The 14333-nt window shown below is 35.3% G+C and overlaps 1 protein-coding gene across 2 annotated transcripts in view; it reads right to left on the reverse strand.

Annotated features, from left to right (window-relative positions):
* Positions 1-14333, reverse strand: part of INVS (inversin) — an 84979-nt gene that overhangs the window by 52098 nt on the left and 18548 nt on the right. Inside the window, exon 1 of one of the 2 annotated variants that reach the window (XM_033512181.1) lies at positions 8070-8088. The exons of the other annotated variant lie outside the window; for it this stretch is intronic. The gene's annotated coding sequence lies outside the window, so the exon portion shown is untranslated. Of the gene's footprint in view, positions 1-8069; positions 8089-14333 lie in introns of those variants that run through there. 2 annotated transcript variants of the gene reach the window in all.

The following is a 14333-nucleotide window of genomic DNA, read 5'->3' on the forward strand; positions in this document are numbered from 1 at the left end:
AATCAAAATACTTGACTCTGCAAACTACAGCAGAGTTTCGGAGCACAGCTGACTTCAACATAATCAGAAGAAACACTTCTGCTATTTCAAAAATTCACCCACAGGTACTAACTGCACTGATGTAGAACACATTTTTGGTAGACAGTAAGCATATAGCTCTGCCATCAAGTAATGACTTCAAAGAAAGTTCTGGACTCCAAGCTAAACTACTAAGCAGTCAGAAAAACTTTCCTTTCATGAATGTTTTTATGGAAAAGAGAGTTATTGAAGAAATATTTTAGTCAGAATCAGTGAATTTGCCAGAATTTAGATTATCTCTGAAATTGAAAAAATTATCCCCGAAACTGCAAGCCTGGTCACTAAAATAGCTGTCTAGTATATTCAAAATGATTCTACTGCCAGGGGAAGGTTTCAGTGGAAAATCACTGGTAAACTTTTCTACCTAGTTTTCTGGGTCTACAAGAAAATGTGTTTTTTTCTTTATTAATCTAAAGTGGCTTTTTCAATTTTCTCTCCCTGGCTTGTTGAGGAAGTGTAGTGAGAGAGCAGCTGGGTGGGCATCTGTCAAACAGCCACAGTCAGGCTGTCCCATATGGTCACCTAAGTGAAAGGCTAAAGGAAAAATGAGCTCTGCTCAGCAGTGCTATAATTCTAGTCACAGGTTGATGCTGAAACTACCGGTTTTATTACCAGTGCACTAAAAACATTTGCCTCACACTTCACATCTTTCCACTCCCTACAGCCCACAGAGTCCTGTTCTGAGTCACTCAGTGCCACGTGCCTCTGTTTCAAACACTTCCTCAGAAGTACTTTTCACAGCAAGTTTTAGGTATTTCACAAGCATACAAACTTGCTTTAAAGAGTACACCTGGTTTCCAGAAATATTCTAGTGATGTGCAACAGAGCTCTGTGAAAATTTATTTCCATTCTCATCCCACTAAACTTGGCTATTATATTAAACTGTGTGCTTTTACACTCTGGCTAACCACTTCTCCTACCCTGTAGTGTGGCTACATCTCTGACACTAAAATTTTCATATTCAGATTTTAAAAACACACTGCAGTGATAAATACAACACATTTTATAAGGGAAGAAACTTAGCTGTACAAGGTAAGGCTAAGAGTCAGAGGCATTTGTGCATCTCTCCAAGCACATCAAAAGCATACCCATAGTTAGGCTGCCATCACCTCGTCATCAGTGGGTTAAAAGTGGACAATTAATCCAGAAAAATTGCTTATTTCCCTATTAGTTGCTGAGACCACATATTAAAAAACCCTAACAATTCTAACCCACATGAAGCACTTAACACAACTTGAAAGACTGATCTGTAATAATTTACAATGTAGAGCACATGAACTGACAACTGTTAAAGTACAGCTAGGCTTGATTTTCGGAATACCTACAATGGGCCTGTGAAGATTTAGTGCACTGTGAGGGTTGCCAGAGGAACTGGGGAAAAGCAGCCCAGCATCTCTATACAACCTCCTGGTAAAAACAGCAGGGGTCATTAAAAAGAATGCCAAGCTGTTAAAGCGTGAAGATGCTACCTTGGCTCCACTCCAAAATTACATACCTGCTTTCCCAGGACTGGGAACAAACAGACCAAAAGAACACAAACCCTTACAAAGGAGGTGGTTTTCAAGGGCTTTTCATTGCTGACAGTCATAAGCACTGAAGATGCAGTCAGGGCATATACTTGCAGCAGAACAGAAAGCCTTAGAAGTATTTATAGATAAACCACAAATTAGAACTGAAGGTTAAGATTGACCCTCTGGATTAGTAAATCCATCCTCCAGCACCATGGGAGTAAGAACATCTAATCCTTTTCAAAAAATTCCCAGCGATTTCTTTTAAGTGGAATTACAGCGTTCAGGACTTTTTTTCCTCCCAGTTCTCTGTTTCAGGCTGGAGCTTTTAGGTTTCATTTCTTGTTTGGGTTTATTTTTTTTTAAAAAGCCAACACACACACAAGGACACAATTTCATTCTTCTACCCATGAAAATATAGTGTGTCTTTTAAAATCTTAACAAGCATTGGTGATTTTATCTCAGGAACAAAGAATAAACCCTACACTATCCTCAAAAAATAATCAGCTCTCTGCACTCATTCTAGTTGGAACCCTTCTATTTTGAACACAAGTAAGGAGAGATTACAGAACTACTGGAGGGGGTCTCACAAAGTACCCTCCTGAATCCTAGCGACACTTGTCTACTGCTACTGCATATATCTTGTCAGATATACTTAGAAGTGCATTTCTCCCATAAATTAAGTACAATCTCCAATCAGTTAGCACATTACATCCTTCTCAGACATGTTCCAAATAATAAATTCATAATACACAGAACAAATCATTACATGCGTCATCTGTTTCCCCCCTGGGACTTGCATTTTGGACTTTAACATTTCTAATAATTTCAATTACTTGTAGTACTCCTATTCTTCTGATATCCTGGCCACCGCCATCCTCTCTTTGACTGACAATCATGCCTAACACTGGGCCACTCTTAAGTATCCTTTAAAAAAATACTACTCGTGATTGTAAGTTAGCTTGTGAAAAATACTGACTAATATTAGATTCAAGTGCAACTGTTAAGGAATTCTAACCCATGCCTTCTGATCTTATAGCTCATATTTCAGCTGTATCTGTTTAGAGTTCATTATCAAATAATAATTTACCATTGTCTTACATTTTATGTCCAAATTTCTAATTAAACTTGCAATTTTCCATCTAGCACTATTGTTAATATTTTTGTACATGCCTAAAAAGGCAGCCTATTGAATTTCTTTCTATGAAATAAGGTAACTAAATATCCAATTACTCTTAAAGAACCTACTGCTGGCAGAAGGTGCTCATTTTACCTGATTTTCTATTTCTGCTTACAGATTTATCCCCATAATTTTAAATTCTTATATGCTTCTGAGGTCAAATAGGCTGTCTCTCTCAGCTGCTTCCTTCTTAAAACATTACTTACCACTATTTCAAAATGTAATTGAATACCCTAAATTCTGTGATGTCATAATCCCTAAAGGATGATTTATTGATTAAAATACTTTTGCACCTTATCCCTTGCTGTTTCTGTACTTGTAAGATGAGACTTACCAAAAATCAGGCATTAATCACTGACCACAGCCCCAAACACAGAGCCCTGCAGTAACTAAGCCTGGTCAGCAAGTGTGCAGCAGAGTACAGGGAAGTGGTAAAACAGAGGCCTCCACAAAATCAGAAGCACAAAGGTCAGCCTATTGAAAAGGGTGTGTTTGAAGACAGCAGTGCAGCAAGTCCACCAACTATGACAGAAAGGATTTCAGAGATCGGATAATTATATATCTCTACCATAGATTAATAATTTATTAGCTTATTAAATTTTGATTGTTGAAATATATTCATTATTAATTAAGCAGCACTTATGTAAGACGTTTTAGCAAAATTTTCTTAGCAATCTTTTGTAAAAAGATAGACTATTTAACAATCAATAAATCCTCTTCAAAGGAATATAATATATAATTCAGTTACTTTTACTCTTTCACAAACAGAGCAGCAAAAAATTATTACAGTCAAATTAATTGAAAAGAAAAAACATCTGTTCTAATACTGCACCAATCAAAACATGGACAGTGATTATACAACTATTAAATAATTATTATTGTATTTAAATATTATTAATGTTTTAGTTTTTCTTTTAAATGCTTAAATACTATTTAAGAAAGTAGAGCTGGATATATAACAGCATCTTGAGAACAGAAAAAATACTTATATCATGGGTTATTGAATACATAGTATACTAATGTACACCGTTCATTTGCTTTAGACCCAGATTAAGAACTGGTAACATACACTGAAATTTAGTATACCACGCTCCACTTATCTCCTTTTCCAGAGAAGCACATTCCACCCCAAATATACAAATAAATAAATAGATACATACATACATACATACATGTAGAAAACCCCAAACAGATCACTATGATCGTTTAACAGTCAGATTAGATTAGTTAAGCCTTTTAAACCCCGGACTTCTTAGCAGTTGGAGTCAAGACTTAACATGTTGCTTATGCCTGAAACATAAAAATATCTGTACTTTTTAATAGTGACACATCAGTTTCTAAAGCCAGTAGAAATCTATACATTGACAAACACTAAATCATATTGTACAGTCAGACACTCATGGAGGTAAAATATGTACAACATGAAAGTATTTTAGATTTTGCCTTAAAAACCGAAGCAGAAGATATCAGCCACTTGGCACTGCATTAACACACTTTGCCAACAGATTAGCACAGATGCTAAAGCCAAAGTTGAGAACAGTTCTTCGCTGTCAGATGCTTTCAAGAAGCAGTGAAAGTCAAAAAACTTGAACTCCTTAATTGCTAGCTAAGCCTTTGAAAGATAAATACATCCACGAGGTTTCTCTTTAAAACAAAAATGGCAACTGAATTTAACCTGCTTATCTTCACAGAGTTGAAATCGTCCTTTGATCTATTCGATCTTACAGAAGATAATCTTACTATCTACACAAACGTGCTCGCTCTCTTTCCAAGTGAGGAGGTGCTGAAGAGAGGATGCCTCACCCCACAAATAAACTTTGTACAAAATAAACAAATTTTCAAATTTTCAAAATTTTAATAACTTCGGAAAGGGACCATGCACATGGTTTCTTTAGAGGTTGTTTCATCTTTCAGTGTCTCTTTGAGAAGAGGCACATTCTAAGAATGTCAGAAACCACTTGGAATGATGTGGACCTCTGTCACTAACACCTACCAGTTTCAGTAGCTTTTCAGGAAACAAACTAAGCACTTAGAAAAACAGAATCTGTTCTATCATACTTCTAATTCGATATCTATAGGAACAGACTACTGTTCCAAAAGTAACTGAAATCCGTACATCAAAAGGAGTATTTTGATATGCTTACATTATGAGCTACTTCCCAGAAATCTCAAAAGAATTCTTCAGAAGAAAAACTACTAAGAGAAGCTAGCAAGTAGATATACAAATGTAATTGCAAATAAGAATTACTTGGATTTATAAATTAGCACTTTTGTTTTGAAATATTACCTATACATGAAATACTACAACATCTTGTTTTCTAATACACTGATACTGAATTCATATTGCTTGGTTACAACATCTAAAAGCCCCATAAAAGCTACCCTTTACAGTATATGACTGCACTGTTCTTACACTCCTTGAATATCAGTAAGTTTGTTTAAACAGCTCCTGAAAGAAACCTGAAAAATAAAGTCAGTGTTGTTACTTAGAACCACAGTTTCTAGTTAAAATTAGTGACGTCACCATCAAAGTAGCAGGCTGCCTCTCTGATTATCATTAACTAAGGGTTAACTGCTTGATGAACAATATAACTGAAAAATAAAAGTAAGAGAAAATCTTTAGGATTCTTGTTTTAGACATAACCCTTAGCAGTTATCCATTGGACTACAGCTTTGAAAAAAAAATAAATCTGTAAGCCCTTTATTATTAGTAGTATTATTTATTATTATTATTAATATATTAATTTTATTATTAAATTATTATTAATCTGTGTGGACAAGGATGATGCCATGCCTTCTATCTAACAAACACCACTGGCAGACTTAAATATGTAATGTTCTGCTAACCCTTCCAAACCGACCATGATGAAAACACTGATTTTTGACACTGGGTTTAATCTCACCAAGTACCCTTTTAGCAACTTCCTTAGCAGCATTCTAGACTCAAAAGTAAAACACTCAATTGGAGAAAAATCTCTCAGACAGCTGAACAGAAACCTTATTTACCAGTTTTCAAGCTGAACGTGTTCATCTGTCTGGCAAAGCATCTTAGGCAATACATCAGTGGAGAACATCAGCACAACTTGAGGCCAGTTCTGACTATCAGACATTTTGACTGAAAGCAAGGCAGTGTCTCAACTAAGAGCAATTCTCCCTAAAGCCTCTTGCAAGATTGGCTTTACTCTCTTGGTTTCCATAGGAATAGACAGAACTATCAACTGGCACACAGTTAAAGAATACAACAGACAAGACAACAGACCAGTGCTGTAAAAGCCAAGGTAAAACTGTTTCCCAGCATAGGCTGAAAGAAAATAGGTGTTTGTATCTTACAGCCTCTGACCTCATTTATCCATGGCCTGTACATGTTGCTTCTATGTAGTGTTCTCAGCTCTCCAGCAATAAATGTTATGGTCTACCTACAGAAATTAGTGGCTTTCATGCAAAAAACACTTCAAGGATGAAAATGCAATTAGCATTCTCATTTCCAGTTGATCTCTTCCACTGTTACTGAACTTGTTTTCCTGTAGTGTTCTTTTGAAGTCACTCAGGCAGAAGTCCCCACAACACACAATCTCTGGGGATTTACGACAAAGCCTGAGACACATCATCCATATTTACAGGATCACTGCCCACCTCTCCATAAAGAATCAAACACTAAGCTTTCAAAAAATATTGTATTTCAAAAAATAGTGATTTGAAAGATTTCTCAGAAAGTACTGACTCCCTGCTCCCCAAAAATATAAGTACTAGAAAATAGTCACTGCATTCATTTTCCTTATTTTAACGGCTTTGAGTTGAATTGTCTTGAACTAAGAACACCGTAACAAAACTAAGAAAATATATCCCTGAAAGAGATATATGCCTCTTGAAAATCTAATTAAAATGTTACAAATCCTGTGATTTGCTACATTTTTATTAGATTTTTAAAAGGCATAATATAATCCATGACAGAATTCTACCTGAAAACAAGTCTAAATAACATCCCATTAGTCCAGTCCAAGTCTTTTTATCCTATCTTTGCACAGTACTATTTCATTCTGGAAGCAAACTAATTGCCATTACTACTAAGCATCACTCTGACTAGTACTGTGTCACTACTGCCTTGTACTTCTTAATTGCACCCCTCTATGTGCATGTCATGTCCTTACAGACTGCTGGAAGCAGCAACGCTTGCAAAGTGAAAGTGCTGCATATATGCTCATTTTTGAGCACAGTTTCACAGAATTTTTTGTTACTATTTTAGCTGCTGTTCTATCTGCAAATAAATGTGTGCCTTTCATGTGATTTAAATATGTTTCAAGCCCATTAAGTTCTAAAACAAACCACTATGTGAAATAATTGCAAATCTACCTATCAAATTCTATTGGCTGAGAAAAGGCTTTGAGCGAAGTCTCCAGAACTATTACAGAAGTAGACAGACAATCCATATTAAAAACAACCAGCAATAAAGTTTTACTCTTTATTTAAATAATTATTCAGACACTTCAGGCTACTTTTACATATGGCATAATTTTATAAGTTCTATATACACTGCAGTGGTGTTTGATATTTAAAATGAAGCCATAATTTACTTACAGTACTGGTAAATAAATCAAAGCCTTCATAATCTACTCAAACTGCATCTTAGCAGTAATAAAAGTACTAGATTTATTTTTCTTTTTTCAGACTAGAGCCAGATAAAATAACAATTCAAGGTCGGTGCCTTCCCAAATCCACACCATAAAACAGCATTGAAAAAACACATCCTTTGTGAATATCTCTATCTATGTCTAAATGTTCCCGTCATAAGGCTGAACACATACAGATGTATACACATAACCTAAATCAGTATTTCAGTAAAAATTATTCCTTGTTAGTAAAAACTGGTAGCATTCTTCCTTAATCCTTCATTAATAAAAATAAAAGGTGTAAGAAAAGGGGGTTCCAAACCTCTACAAAGAGACAAGAAAATCTAGAATCTAAATAGGCAAGTTAAATTAATTTTGTATTTTATGAAATGTGGACATTAGCTGTTACTTTTAAGGCAGCAACAGAATTTGCTTATACAGTTCATACATATCCATTTTGACTTAAGTGTGATTCATTTAATTCTCTTTAATCAACAATTTAACCAACTGTTTACAGACAAAGAGAGAGACAAATGAAAGATTAGTGCTCCTGGAGTTGGTGGCTGGCCATAAGATCTAAATTTATTTTTCAAATACCTCCTATAGCAGTAGCCTTGCATGCTGAAGATATCCTATCTAGTATCCTATTGATTCAAATGACAAGCCTGAGCATCAGATTAAGGATGTGTCAGACACCTGAAAGAAGATTCCTGGAGATTTCAGCAGAAAGGTGTCCTGTTTCAAAATGATCTATTGCTGGCACTTCATGTATTGAAGTGTATGTGGATACATTTAACACAAAACTAATTCACCTAAAATTAGAACAATATTTATAATCAGTGAAAACAAGTATCTTCCCTTTTTACTGTAGAATAATTAGAAAAAGACACCTTATTCCAACAGAAATCACCCTACAGTTCACAGAATGGGACTAAACCAAAGTGATGAGCTAATAATAGTGGAAATCCTGTTTTAATTTGTCAGTGCCAAATCTGGACACAAACAAGTAAGTGGCTTCTCAGTCCCAACAACAATATTTCTTCTCATAACCATTAACGATCAGTTGTGAGGTCAGCTGCAGAGGGGCAATTAATGCAGGAACGATGTTTTAAAAAGGACACTCAAACAGGGAAATGTCTTTGTCTGCAAAGGTACTTTTTAAGGTACAGACTTGGCAGCAGACATCAATGCCCAGGGAGAAGAGCTGGACAAGTCTCTTGTGCACCGAGGGATGCCACAATACTAAACATGCTCAAGGAAAAGCAATCAGTGAAACAAAATGAATTCTATTCAGATCTGAAGTGCAACTCTCCAAGTACCATATGCACCAAGTTGTTTTTTTTTTAAAAAGTACCATTTTGAAGATACAACCATTATCTTCAAGATCAAATGATAGAGAAATTTTCACCTGCCCTCTGAACAAAGCAAAATGAGAGGGGACAGCTGTTTGATAACAGTATGGAGGAGACAACCAGCAGTTGAAACCCAGGATAATTAAATCAACTTAAAAGAGTCAAACCTCAAGTAATATGTAATAATGTTCTTATACAAAAAGCACTGCTCATGCCTGAACAAACTACTTGCGTCTTTGCTGGGCATATTTATATCCTGTTCAGTTCTAGCTGATCTTTGCAACAAAATCTCTTGAGTTTAAGTTATGCACCAATACTTTTTCAGACTTAAGTACCCATTTAAGATGTTTTTTTAAGACAGGACTGTTTTACCTATTTGCTCTTGGTAACTGAGAATCTTCAAAAATGAATATAAATTATTCTCTTTGTTGATAGTAGCCTGAAAAATTATTGTTGTGGAAGAGGATTTAGCAAAGATCAGAAAAAGTAGCAATAGGTGAGTCATCAGTCCAAAAGCTCTTGCAAATTTTACTCACAAAAGTATGCACTGAACTCAATAGATGAAAATAAAGTAATTCTACCAGCTGGCTGTACAGATATTTAAGATATCATTCCATATGCTATGCAGAATTAGTTCCTTTTCACTGAGAAACACAACACAAGCAGAGCTTTGCAATGTTCTGCCACCATGGTTTGCACTTAAACCATATTTGCAAAATCTTTTAGAAAAATCACTGCAGTTGGAGACATTCCTTTTCTTATTATTTTAATGGAATTTCATATTCAAATTTCAAGTGCCTGAGAGCAAGACTTCTCAACAGGGGCACGAGGATGATAATACAAAATATATTCTAGGCCTGACAATATTGTCCTTAGATTATTTCAAGCACAGAAAGCCTGGTGGCAGAAGATAAAAAGCCAAGTAGAGGAAAGGAGGAGTGTTACCAGAGCAAGAAGTGGAACAGAGATGCAGAGAAATAAAATTACATCAAGTTTGAAAATGGGAGAGAATGGTTTGTATAATAAAAACGAATAAATTGGATTAATGAAAACAGCTGTAATATTGCTGGAGCAATAGAGAAAGAAAATATCACCAATAGTAATGTTTGACCTAGAGAAAAAAGGGAAAACTAGGGAAACCACAGATCACTGCCATGGCAAGGAAGTTGTCTGGGAAAAAATACTGGGTAAGGATTTTCATACCAACTGTTAGGTAAAACTCTTGAAATTAAGATACCAAACTATGACACTCTTTTTTATCAAAATGAGTAAAACAGAAGACGGAACTTCGCAAAAAAAAATTCAGAGGAATGGATAGATTTTCAATAAGCTAAATATGTAATTAAAAATAATAATAAATAGGCCTGGGCTTATTTTATTAAAAAGCTCATTTTATCACAGTGTGTCTACACTGCAGACAACCACACAGTACAGAAATGCTGGGTTAGCTTCACGAATATTATGGATACTGAAGCCAATCAGGCCACAGCAGCACAATACTTCTCCTGTAGCTCAGCAACCTTCAACACACTTCAAGCTGTGAGAGGTAGGCTATGATGTCACTTCTTCATCTGTCCATCCTGTAGCTCACACCAGAAGGTTAAATGTGCTTAAAGCAGATTATTCAGACTCAAAAAATAAATATCAAGATCATGAAGTCTGAGTTGGGGAAGCAATGAAACAAAGCAGAGAAAGATAAGTCAGGAGAACTGGATTATTAGAAAATAAATGACAGAAGTACAGCAGCTGTCAGATAAGTAACTGCAAACCCAAAAATTATTCAACACACATGAATCCAATCTCTCACACAAAGATGGGTCTTTGAGAGCACGGCAGTTAATCTCAAAGGGATAAAACCCCCATGATTTCTGACACATAACGCCACTGAAATGTGATAACAGACAATCCGTTTAAGATTTCTGCCTCTGGAATACTTACACTATTCTACTAATCTATGAAGATAAACCTGTGATTAAGGTTGGGTTTACCAGTATTTACAGCAGACTACCTGTAAAAACGATGTTCCAAGTCCACATGACCATCAATAAGTGCTGCAGAAGAGTGGGGAGCAGCAGGGGAATAAATCCAAATTGAAACACAGAGTAAAACCACTACTTCAGAATAAATGACCAAACACATAAGAAAAAAAAATAAAATAAATAAATCTGTGAGTTTTGAAATACCTACAAGTCCATTAAAAAAAAAAAAAGAGAAAAAAAAGAAAAATATAAAAAATTAAGTAGCTGATGCAAAATAAAGAGCTATATTCCACCATCTAAAAACCTTGCTATTTCCAGATCCATTACACAGATATCTATGGCCAAGTACTACAGATCGCCAGGCAAATGTGTTACTTAGAGAAGAGGAATACTGGCATGGTTACAGTTAAGACTTACTTTGAAGAAAATGGAAAAATAAGATGACAAAGAAACCACCATTTCAGTAATTTTATAACCAAATCCTTCATAAAAATGTAGTCCTATTATTTATTCTGGTAAGGTAAACATGAACACATCTGAGACATTAAATTATTTGTTCTACCAGCATAATGGGTCTTTCATCGAATTTATCTTATTTAGAACAACAGAAATCTTTCTCCAAGAAACAGGCAGAAAGCAAAGATCAAAAGCAACAGTAAGAAAATGTAGACAAAATTCAACTGATGATTTTAGAGTCCGTGTAGGACTGGATCATAATACTTACAGCAACCTTGAAACAATTGCTTATATCTCAAGAAATACACTGGTATTATAAGACTGACATTTCTTTACAACAAAATATGAAAATAAAATACTTGATTTCCTTACAGCTTCTATTAAGTGATTCCTTTCATTGATGGATATTTTCTTTCCCCATGTCATAATCTTTGGCATTTATATTCCCTATCTTAGTAGTTAACTGGCTTTTTCTCAAGACATAAAACCAGTCTGATCTGGTATAACGCTGCCAAATCTGTTTCACACAAATTCTGCTTGTCTCAGAGAGAGAGCAAGAGAGAGTGCATACCACACATCCTCATTAACTAGAAAGATCAGTAATTAAACAAGAAAGGGTTAAAGCATATGTTAGTCTATTCTACTTTACTATCTACTACTTTTTAAAAAGCTTTCATATGTCTTCTTCCTTGTTTCTGAAAGCTAACCATTCCTTCTTCCTTTCAGGAAGGCTGACATTTGACAGCTTAACATAGCTGACAGGGTTACCCAACAGCTCACCCTCCCTATTCTCAATCCAATTAGACCTCTAATCCTCCAGATGAAAGGCCCAACTACTCACGTTCCTCATGACAACGACAGCTATTGATTATTTGTCACTACAGCTAACACCTTCTCTGTCGAGGCCACTCTGACAGAAGCAAACCTACCAAATTAGACAGCACTTTATCTGCCCTGGAGGCCAAATGGCACAACAAGTAAAGGCTAATAAATGGTATAAAAATGAACAAATCATAACATTATGACAGGTTGATCGTTGCCAGCAGCTTCACAGCTCAAGCTTGATGCTCTGTTGGACCTGTTCCTTCTCTTTTCTCTTCCACTCCTGCACCAACTTTGACTGAATTAAAGGCCAGAACAATTAAGGCATTTGACCAGCAAAGATAAGCTAGGATAGAAGTATCATCAAGGGACACGAATGTCAATAGCACACTACCGTTTGTCAATAAAAACATTCCAGAGATGCAAATGCTCATGACTCTGCTCTCCACTAGGCTGTACTGACTCCCTTTGTACAGGGCTCTTCGAAAGCCCAGACAGACACTGCGAAAATTAACCCCAGAAAACCAAGCTTGAGCTGGGAAACATTGAGGCAAGGATCTGCATCACTGAAAAAGGAATTACAATACTGTGCTAAATGGCAGAGAGATGTTACAGGCGTTATTCCATTTAATATTTACACGTTTTTTTTTCTTTGTAGCAGAGTGATAGAAACAAGGATTGCATAATTTGAATTTATCACTATAAATTTGATTCAAATTTTTTTTTTTTCTAGGACAATATGAGGTATCTAGTAATACAGGACCTCACAAGTCACATCACTCTGAGGCAAACTGAAAACATTTATTATTCTCAGGGTGGTACTATCCCAAGCTAGTGAGATCAGAGGCACAATCCCCTAAACTGAGGCTTTTGCTACAGCAAATGTTAGAAGACAGCATTAAAAAAAACCCCAAAATAAAACACCACAACCACAGGAATATTGTTAACATGAGGCAACCAAAAGCATAATGCAAGTAAAAATGTGAAAGTTATTTAAACAGTTAAAAAGCAACTAATACTGCCCTGACAAAAATAATGAACTGATCCCTAAAAGGATGTATGCTTTCCAGCACAGGATTCCTATGCTTCTGAATATACTTAATAATAGAAAAATATTATTAAATCAAATTACATGAAAACTTTATTTAAACTTAAAGTTTTAGTTAAAGACATAAAACACGAATATCTGCTATTCTACTTTAACTGAGGAAAATGTTCTTGCAAAAAATACAGGTTGCACAGATAAAGAAAACAATGTGCAAGTGCAACAATATTAATTTAAGAAATCTAAACACTGTGAAAAGATCTGTTTAGTTAAAAAAATAATAAATCAAAATATGTAGTATTTTATTGTTTTAACTTCTTAGGCTTACAAAATATTCTTGGGGATGAATACCTTATTAATAGTTTCAACCAGACACAGATGATTTAACACTTTAACACAGATGATTTAACGGATGACTTAACACTTTAATTATGGGCATTACAGCACAAAATACAGATATTTAAATAAGCAGTTTGGCAAATGGATCCTTTGTGACTACTACTGCCTGAAGAACACTTGAATCTACAGGTTATTTGGGTAAGTTGGTCTCCAAAACTCAAGCAAACCTATAAATAAAATTTGAAACAGTATATAACATTTCTACAAATAAAATATAATTATTACTATTCTACTCTAAAACATGCTCCAAATATAATAAATTACTGCAAACAGAAGATGAATATTGTCATTTTCAAATACCACAGAGTAACATTTAGTAGACACATTTTTATTTCCATTTTACACATTTTTAGTAGCCTTTTGTCCTTTCCAAAATGAGACCAGTTCAGAATTCCTAATGCTGAGCCCCATAGAAGCACCTGTGTGAAGGAGACCTACAGAGGTGCAACTGGCCTGGCCCAACCCTCCACACCAGGGAAGACTGAGCAAACTCTTTCCAAACTCTCACCCATGTTAAGGCATCTACGCCTATGCTGGTGACAGTGAGTCCACAGTGGTCTCGGAAGCTGCTTGGGTTTTACAGGATCAAAAACTCCTTTATTGTTTACATTACAAACCTCCTACTTATCCTAGGTTATAGCCATTGCTATGGTTTGTTCTTATTTAGCAGACTCATTCTTTTTAACCTTTACTTTTTAACATATCTTGATTAAAGAGAAATGGAACCTTCTCCCAATTTGCTTTTATTTTTAAAAAAACCCACAACAATGCCATATTGGAGGACTAAGTGGTGCCAAATAGTGAAGAAAATATACTGTTCTTAACACCTAATCTTATCAGCAAAATCTGTAAATGTCTTTAAGATTTAGACTTACTAGCCCAATAAGTTGTCTGCCTGTTATTACTT

This window comes from Parus major, chromosome 2 (genome assembly GCF_001522545.3).
Source record: "Parus major isolate Abel chromosome 2, Parus_major1.1, whole genome shotgun sequence".
NCBI classification, from domain to species: domain Eukaryota; kingdom Metazoa; phylum Chordata; class Aves; order Passeriformes; family Paridae; genus Parus; species Parus major.